The sequence below is a fragment of the Saccostrea cucullata genome, unplaced genomic scaffold (genome assembly GCF_032062105.1).
Source record: "Saccostrea cucullata isolate Sc308-1 unplaced genomic scaffold, CSIRO_AGI_Scuc_v1 ctg1085, whole genome shotgun sequence".
Taxonomy (NCBI): domain Eukaryota; kingdom Metazoa; phylum Mollusca; class Bivalvia; order Ostreida; family Ostreidae; genus Saccostrea; species Saccostrea cuccullata.
In genome coordinates this window covers 155,045-165,000 of record NW_026921233.1, presented here as the reverse complement: position 1 = coordinate 165,000, position 9,956 = coordinate 155,045, and the positions used below count along the sequence as shown (strand labels likewise).

General features: G+C 33.4%; 1 protein-coding gene across 1 annotated transcript in view; it reads right to left on the bottom strand.

Annotated features, from left to right (window-relative positions):
- The window catches only part of LOC134259534 (uncharacterized), a 21,308-nt gene extending 14,486 nt beyond the window's left edge, over positions 1-6,822 (bottom strand). Inside the window, exon 1 of the mRNA XM_062742119.1 lies at positions 6,727-6,822. The gene's annotated coding sequence lies outside the window, so the exon portion shown is untranslated. The remainder of the gene's footprint in view (positions 1-6,726) is intronic.
- Positions 6,823-9,956: the final 3,134 nt, after the last annotated feature.

Genomic DNA, 9,956 nt, shown 5'->3' with positions numbered 1-9,956 from the left:
TCTATCTTTCATGGTTCAAAAGTTATGGCGAAGGTTAAAGTTGACAACAGACAGACAGACAAACAGACAAACAGCTAAACAGACAGGACAAAAACAATATACGCCTCGGATCTATCGATCCGGGCGCATAAAAATAATTATATCAATATCAGGTAAAAAGAAAGGTCAAGATCAAACAAGAGGCCCATGGGCAACATCGCTCACCTGAGCATTGTGGCTAGAAAAAAAGCAGAAATCACTTTATTATTGAAAAGTTTAAACCCAATAGTGGTCCCAACCAATCCTTAAAAGGGAGAGGGTATGATTTGAACAAAATTGAATCTACACTAACTAAGGATGACTGCATATTTCTTTGACTACCTGTGGCTTTATTGCCCTTTACATTTGAACTTACACTGTGGCCCCACCCTACCCCCTGGGTTCATGACTTTCACAAAATTGAATCTACACTATCTGAGGATGCTTCCATATGAACAGGACTAACCATGGCTTTGCTATTCTTGAAAAGAAGAATTTTAAAGATTTTTTCTACATGTTTGAACGTAAAACTTGGATTCCATGTTGTTGCCCCGCCCTACCCCCAGGAGTCATGATTTGAACAAATTTGAATCTTCACTACCTGAGGATGCTTCCATAAAAATATGATCATTCATGCCTTTGCTATTCTTGAGAAGAAGAATTTTAAAGAATTTCCCTATATATTTCTAAGTAAAACTTTGATTGGCCATTGAAGTCCCGCCCTACCCACAGGGGTCATAATTTGAACAAACTTGAATCTACACTACCTGAGGATGCTTCCCTTTAAGTTTCATCTTTCCTGGCACAGTGGTTCTTGAGAAGAAAATTTTTAAAACATCAAATTTTCATTATTTCTGAATTATCCCCCCTTGAATAAGGGTGTGGCCCTTCATTTGAAGAAACTTGAATTTACCTAAGGATACTTTGTGCCAATTTTGGTTGAAATTGGCCCAGTGGTTCTTGAGAAGAAGTCGAGAATGTGAAAAGTTAATGACAAAAATGGCAACGACAACAGACAACGGACAAATTTTGATCAGAAATTATTTTAACTCACTTGAGGCTCCGGCTCAGGTGAGCTAAAAATGTTATTGTTGAGTGGCTCTAATTATATATATGTATCAGTATACGATGTGTTTGTCAGACACACTTTTTTTTCTAAGCATAATATAACCATATTTTACTGCTTTATTAAATGTTTTTGAAAAAGCTGGTTACTCTCCTTTCTCACTTTTTGTAGCAGTATTTTAAGTCAACGCTCGGAGGGCAATTTTGATTGTAATTTTCAAGTTTAGACTTCTTTTCTTATTTTTATGGCCTGATCCAGAAGCCTTGAAATTCACAATTATGAGAGAATGGCCCTCTTTCATCATAAATATGTATAGTTAAAATTTTTGATACCCAGGAGCAGAGAAAAAGATTTTCAAAGAATTAATGCATTTTCACTATATAATCAATAGAGCCCCTCCCTAACACCAGAACCCATGAACCCCAGGGGCCATGAAATTTACAGCTGTTGAAGAGACAGTCTTATTCATCATAACTTAATATATACATTAATTTTTTTTTGTTTAGTCCTCAGGAGCAGAGAAGAAGATTTTCAAAGAAATAATGCATTAATATGGGACCCTGCTGTGACTTAGACCTGACCAGGGTGGAGGGAGGGTTGTGTTAGTGGGTGGAGGGTACTTACCCAGATTGAGCTGATCTTTCACTATATAATCTATATAGCCCTGCCCTAGCACTAGAACTCCTGACCCTGAGGCCATGAATTTCACAATTTTTGTAGAAGACTCAATGCTTATTACAGCCATGCCAACAGTTTGCTTGATGTCCAGGATTAAAGAAGAAGATTTTTAAAGATTGCATTATTTTTAGTGGTTTTGACCCAGCTGGCCCACCCTTCAGGCCCTAGGAGCTAGGGCAGGGACCATGAAATTCATAATTTTTGTTCCCCTTCCCCCATAGATGCTTTATGCCCAAATTGTTTGAAATTGGTTGAGTGGTTGCAGAGAAGAAGCTGAAAATGTTCAAATGTTAACGCACAACCGACGATACACAGCGACGGACAAAAACGGATAGTAATATATATAGGTCACCTGAGTGACTCAGGTGACCTAATGAAAAATCATCTTCTCAAGAACCACTGGACCAGGAAAGATGAAATTTACATGGAACCTTTCTGAAGAAGTGTAGATTCTAAATTGTTTAAATCATGGCCCCCATGATTAAAATGGGCTACAATAAGGAATCAAATTTTACATTGAAATCTTTGAAAATCTCCTTAAGAACCACTAGGGACAGAAAAAATGAAACATGTGGATATCCTGACATACTGTATAGGCACAAATTTTTGTGGGGATAAAATTTCCTTGATTTGTCTTTTAAATAGTTTCGTGGGCATTAAATTTTTTTTTTTTTTTTAAGGATATACGATCCTCAGCTAGGAAGGATAACTCCAAAAATTAATATTTAATTTAAAATGCATCAATATGAACCTTAAAATGAAATTTTTTTCATGCAACAATTTTCATTTTATTCATCTTTATACGATTCAAGGTTTTTGGAAGTCTTAGAAAAGGTCTGATAAAAGTTGACATTTGCACCCTATAAAAGGAAAAAAATTAATACAGTTTTAGAGAAATAAGATTTTCTTGAATATAGCCTTACATACCAATGCTTATTAGCATGATATGAGATAAGAAGTAATTTGTGGTGTCTGGCAATGATAGGAAAAACCTTTTACACTATACATGTATGTATTCTAGAATCCATGAAGGAAATAGAAGACAAAAGATACCAAATAAGTATAAAAATCATGAAAATTTCTCTAAATGACTGGATACCTATTGTTTTTTAACCTAAAATATATTTGTTGATCAATTTGAAATTAGAAAATGCAGTGTTGATATTCCAATTCACTTTTTCTGCAAAAACATTGGAGATTTGATAATTTTTCCTATATGATATGATAAACTTTAATCCTTAACTTTAAAGAAATACTGTGGATGAATTTACATAACTTTCTGGATTCAGATGTATTTTTATGAGTATTTTTGATTACTTAACTGCTAGTTTTATAAACCTGAGGATCAGACTACCTTAAAGTATAACCCTGTTCAATATATTGTAACTGTATGCAGGGTTATTTTTGCCCCGTATTATTTTGGCCCTTTAACACTTATTACATATTTATGTCTTTGTAAATTCGCTTAGTTAAAATTACAACTCTTTTTGAGAAATCATACTGTGTTTTTTTTTTAATTTTAAACTGCCCTTCTGTGAGTAGGGCAAATGGGGCAAGAATAAAATGGGGTCGAAAATTTTCCTGTATACAGTATATATAAAATTTTGCATGGAATTTAATTTCATTGATAATTGTTACCGAAATAATCGAAATCTATTCCCCCATATTTTTGCTTCTACAGTAGTACAGATTCTAAATTGTCCACATTATGACCACTGGGGGCAAGATGGGGCCACAATAGGGATCCAGTCAAAGATTTACAATGAAAAATGTAGGTACTATGGTAGATAAGGCAAAAAAAAATTAATTTCTTGGTTCTCAGGCCCTCCCTCATCTCTTCCAAGGGTGCCTCATTGACCCTTTTTATTGCTAAATCAATAAAATATAAACACCAAATCACCTACCTCATCATTTTTTGAGGTTTTGTACAATGTAAAAAGCTGCCTCATCATGTTTTGGGGGCAATAAAAAAGAAAAAAAAATGCCTCCCTCCCTCATCATATTTCTTGAAAAAAGGCCTGAGAACCAAGTAATTAATTTTGCATGGCCTAAATAGGACATGAATATCCCAACAAGTGTATGTTAATAATGCAACATGGAAATTATATTGGTTTATGAAATTTGATGGGTAGATCTTGAATATTTTCTTTAAAATGCATAAATTTATGCATAAGTAAATATAAATACCCCTTAAATGGTTTCTTTAAAACTTAAGCAAAATGAATATTATAGAGAGGTGAGGTCAATGTCACAGGAAAGTGCAACGTCAAAAAACATGCAACGTCAAAAAATATTAATACCATATTGATGATGTCTTCTTTTTTTGGAAAAAAAGATTCCATGAATTTTTTTTTTTAAACTGATCGAGATTTTGAAAAAAAAAAAAGAAAAGTAGGGTCAAAGGAAAAGTATTAAGCTGAATGGCTTCTATGGCACGCCAAATTCACAAAAATGAGCAAAACATTAAAACTAGGTTTATCGCGTGTAATTAAACTATAGTTTACGGACTGTAAACTATAGTTAACAACGTTAATCTATATTTTACATCTGTAAATCATAGTTAACACGATAATCTATGTTTCACAACCGTAAACTATACTTAACACCAAAAACAATCATTTGCGATTGCAAAACATAGATTATCTGATAAATACAGTTTCACGATTTGTAAACTATGGTTTACAACTCTTAAGTATAGTTAACGATCGCAAATTATAGTTTACAGACGTGAATCTATGTTTATCAACAAAATCTATTGTTAACGTTTTATTACAGACAGAAAAACTTAGATTAGCATTCGTAAACTATAGTTAACAACCATTAAATATAGTTTTACAGAAGAAAACTATACTTAACGAATCGTTAACTATAGTTCACAGTTTGTAAACTATAGTTTACAGTCGATAAACCTAGTTTATCAATTGTGAAACTAGGTTTAGCACGCCAAATTCACAAAAAAGAGCAAAACATAGTTTCACAGTCGATAAACTAGGTTTATCGGTTGTAAACTATAGTTTACGGACTGTTCACTATAGTTAACAACGTTAATCTATATTTTACATCTGTAAACCATAGTAAAAGCGATAATTTATGTTTCACAACTGTAAACTATACTTAACACCAAAAACAATCATTTGCGATCGCAAAACATAGATTATCTGATAAATACAGTTTCACGATTTGTAAACTACGGTTTACAACTCTTAACTATAGTTAACGATCGCAAATTATAGTTTACAGACGTGATTCTATGTTTATCAACAAAATCTATTGTTAACGTTTTATTACAGACAGAAAAACTTAGATTAGCATTCGTAAACTATAGTTAACATCCGTTAAATATAGTTTTACAGAGGAAAACTATACTTAACGAATCGTTAACTATAGTTTACAGTTTGTAAACTATAGTTTACAGTTGATAAACCTAGTTTATCAATTGTGAAACTAGGTTTAGCATGCCAAATTCACAAAAATGAGCAAAACATAGTTTCACAGTCGATAAACTAGGTTTATCGGTTGTAAACTATAGTTTACGGACTGTTAACTATAGTTAACAACGTTAATCTATATTTTACATCTGTAAACCATAGTAAAAGCGATAATTTATGTTTCACAACCGTAAACTATACTTAACACCAAAAACAATCATTTGCGATCGCAAAACATAGATTATCTGATAAATACAGTTTCACGATTTGTAAACTATGGTTTACAACTCTTAACTATAGTTAACGATCGTAAATTATAGTTTACAGACGTGAATCTATGTTTATCAACAAAATATATTGTTAACGTTTTATTACAGACAGATAAACTTAGATTAGCATTCGTAAACTATAGTTAACAACCGTTAAATAAAGTTTTACAGATGAAAACTATACTTAACGAATCACTAACTATAGTTTACGGTTTGTAAACTAAAGTTTACAGTCGATAAACCTAATTTACCAATTGTGAAACTAGGTTTAGCTCATTTTTGTGAATTTGGCGTGCCACAGGCTTCTTTAAAACTGAACTTAACACTAATTTGAGAATAGTGCAGTCAAGGTCATAGGAAAGGTAAAGGTAAAAAAATGTTCATACAGTTGCACATCAGTATGTACCAGGACTTGAAGTTGGATTACGTACTGTTTCTTGAAAAACTGAACTAAACACTAATTTAAGAAAAGTGAGGTCAAGGTCAAAATATTGATTCAGTTGAGTAGTTCTCATAAGTATCTATCAGCATAAGAAGTGTGATAAAAATATCTTGAACAGTTTCTTTGAATCTGAGCTTTGAAGTTAGCTAAACACAAAGCACAACAGAAGTACAGACAGAGGGACAACTAGAAGACGGACATTACAAACTCTGTATGCCCTGGTCATTTCATGGCTGGGCATAAAATTCTTCTTCTTTAGAAGCACTAGGACAGAAAAGATGTAACCTATGGGGAAGCATCCTGGGGTATTTTAGATTCTAAATTAATAAAATCATGGCTCCAAGGGGTAAGATAGGGCCACAAAGGGGGGATCTGTTGAAGAACAGCAGGACCAAAGTACAGAGATAAGCGTTGTGGTACAAAGGCCTCTTTTAATTATTCATATTTTGTACAATTATTGTGGTTTTTCACTATTTATCAAGAAAGTTTTCTTCTTTTTTTTTCTTGCCCCCATCGCTTTCCACGATTATCTTCATAAGTTCATATCCCCCAGGCGCCATGGGTATGCGCAGTCAAAATTATGCATGAAGACATTTCCCGCCATAATTGCACCTTTATTTAAACTGTATAAGTAACTAACTTACATATAATATCCAACTTACAATGTATGGAAATAATGTAAACAGATTTTTCATATATACCAATCTAAGGACCTAAAATGGCGACAAGAACGAGTACTCACCGATGTTCAGTTGTTCACGTTTTCAACAAAAACTTACCGGTATATAAAGTAAAAAAAAACAATTACAACAAAAATAAACTTACCTCAGTCCGAAGTAGTCTTCTTCTGTATCTTTGGTGATGAAAGAACGCTTTGATATATCGTTTGGAAGGCTTTGCAAGAGCAATGCGAAAACACTGCTATTCGATGTAAATCAAATATCAGTGTGGTGAATTCTCATCAAGGGTCAGCTCACGTGATCATTCTGGTCGACAGAGCATGAAAACTGGAGAGAGAGAGAGAGAGAGAGTACCCGAGATCCCTACATTACGAGGAAATGGACTGGTCATAAGACCAACACTGTGGGGAAAGTTGGAAATTGTGGGGAAGACGTTGATTCCCCACAGTTACACGTGCCCTTTTCTCGTTCATTTTACGACATAACCAAAGTTTAACATTATAATTATAATGTCTTATCGATCTGAAACAACTTCTCACCTTCATTGATTTACATACTTCAATTGTTTAACGTATAACCTAAGCCAATCAAATTTCCCCACAAGAATTTTATTACGACTCACACTACCGAAAAACGACGTCTTTCGGAACACCCCAAAATAAATATTCTTTAGCGGGAAAAAGATATGGGATGTTGTTCTAGCAGTTTATAACAGTAATTTACAATGATAAAAATAGAATTTATAAAGTCTTTATGGTAAATAAATCAAGTACAAGATTTTGTATTATTAAGATTTTGCTGGTCGTTAGCTTAATGAACGTTTTCGTCATGTTAGTTGAATTGAATCAAACAGGCACATAGCATTCGGGATGCGGAAGGGGGGAGGGATCTGCCCACCTCCAACCCCCCACATAAAAGTTTTTAACCCCCCTCCACTTAATTTAAGTTGCAGCATTGCCAAATAGGGGTGATTTAGTGTTTGAGTAAAAATATATCTATATATGTTGTACATAAAGTTCTTGGACCCCCATCCCTAATTCCATGAAATAGAAGTGTTTATTTGACCATTTTCATTTTTAATTATTAGTTTTTTAGCTAGTGTCAATTTTTTTAAAATTAAGTTGACCCCCCCACCCCCACCTTTTTTTTAAAACGATGCTATGACTCCGCGATAGTGTTTGTCCAGGAAAATACATGAAAGTCTAATTTGCTGTTTTTGCTTTGAGTATTTTTGTACTTTATTTTTTTATTTATGTGTGTGTGTGTGTGTGTGTGTGAGAGAGAGAGAGGGTGTGTGTGTGTGTGTTTGTTTAAATATGGACAACATGTTTGTTAAATTGGAATAGATTAGATCTTCGATTATTTGAAGGTAAAACCCTCGGGACAAACATAGTTTAAAATATTGTTTTATTAAGGCTTCTGACAGTGAGTCCAAAAATCATTTTTCACCCCCAGCCCCCAGCTGGGACGGGCTAGTCCAAGTTTTAATGACAGAACTTTACTACCCTCGAACTCCAATCACTTCTGATTAGCCATTACCCCTCTATGAGTATGTACAACAAAAACGATTACAGATTCATATTATTACCTATGTTTTAATCCATATCAGGTCCAATGTCAAACAGTATCTGTCTCAACTTTCGAAAGATGTCCCTTGTTCTTTAGCCATTTTTGAAAATTAGATGGCCATGAGCTTAAAATTAGTGGAAATGAAAACCATCATTATATATAAACAATTAAGAATATTAGGGTTTTCCCTTGGAAATGAATTGACCCCCACGCCCCCCCCCCCTAAAAAAAGGGGGCATTTTAAAAAATGACCATAACAGATGAGGGAATACCAGAATAAGTGGACGATACTTTATATTTATCATGGTCGTAGGCGCAACTATTTTGCGGATCCAGGGTAATGTTAAACCCAGGATTCCATATTTTTTTTCTACGTCTTTGTTACATCATATAGTGTTCAAATCCGTCCGTCTGTCTATCTGTTAGCTTTTTTCTTATCCGACACATAACTTTAACAGCGTTTAACACTATTAAATCAAAAAATTATCTTATCTTGTCAGCTGATTCATCTTTGGTAGAATGTATGTCGCGCATCAAAACTGCGCTGACCTTAAATTAATATGCTATGACCAAGTATGAAAAAATCCTGTCCGGCTCATAACTAGCTGCGAATCTATGGCATATTAAGGTTTTATATTTTTTATATTATTTATATTTTAGAGTCTTGAACCATAATGCTGTATACAGATCCCATAAGGCAATAATTGTGCAATTAATGGCGCAAGATTTTATTCGCAATTTTTGGGAGAATTTTTCCACTTTCCAACATCATCATCCAATCAACTACTTTTATTCCCTATATCTAGGCATATTTTTAAGGAGTTTGTATGTTTTATCCATATCCAAGCTCTCATATAATCGTCTCTACGGACCAAATAAATCTGGTTTTGACAAATTCACAACAGGCGAACTCAATACTATATAAAACTATTAGACCCAGAATCACCAAACTCGGCCAAAACTGCAGTACTTGCATCTTAGGTAGAAGGTGTGTAGCGACCTATTTCATGGCCACTGTGATCTTTAATTTAAGGAGGGATTCCTGTCCGGTTTCTGACTTGATGAAATATTTAAAGTGTTTTCGCTTATAATTATGTATTATAAATGAATATTTAGATGTATTAGGATTTTTCTTTCCTCGTCACAAACGTTGTAAAATATTAGATAGAAATGGTAAACTGGGTTTAAAATCTTACAGGGACTAACTTTTCGGTTTGGTATAGAAACATCTTATCTGCTTCTCAAAATTACTAAAAAACAATGGATTTAGTTAAAATTTTGACACAATCAGACTTGCAAAATAGTCAAATGAAATTAATATTGTGACTAAATTTTTAAATTAATCAAATAAATATGATTTTCAAAACACAATACAATTATGTTTGCATTGAAAATTAAGCTTCCAGTCCAAGTACAAAGAATGAATGCACTTTTAAAAGCCATTAGAGTGGAACCCGATGTTTTGCGCAAAATAAAATTCCAAAATTCATTAAATTTATGGTTTTTTTAATAGGTCTTTCAATTCTTTTTACCGATTTTCCATATAGTTTTTTTTTCTGAGCATAATAAATTAACGTCGGGTACGATGAACTTGGTAGTTGTGGAAAATGTCTAAAGAACTGGGGCCCGTTTTACAAAAGGACTTACGACTTGAGACCAAATTTAATTTTTTGATAAACATTATATCAAAATTCTTTTAACTTTGAAATGTGGTAAGACGTTTTTACACAAATAGTTTCAAAGAGAATTATTGATTTTGCAAAATTTTACAATCATCTGAAGGTTTTGGTTTAAGTCGTAAGTTCT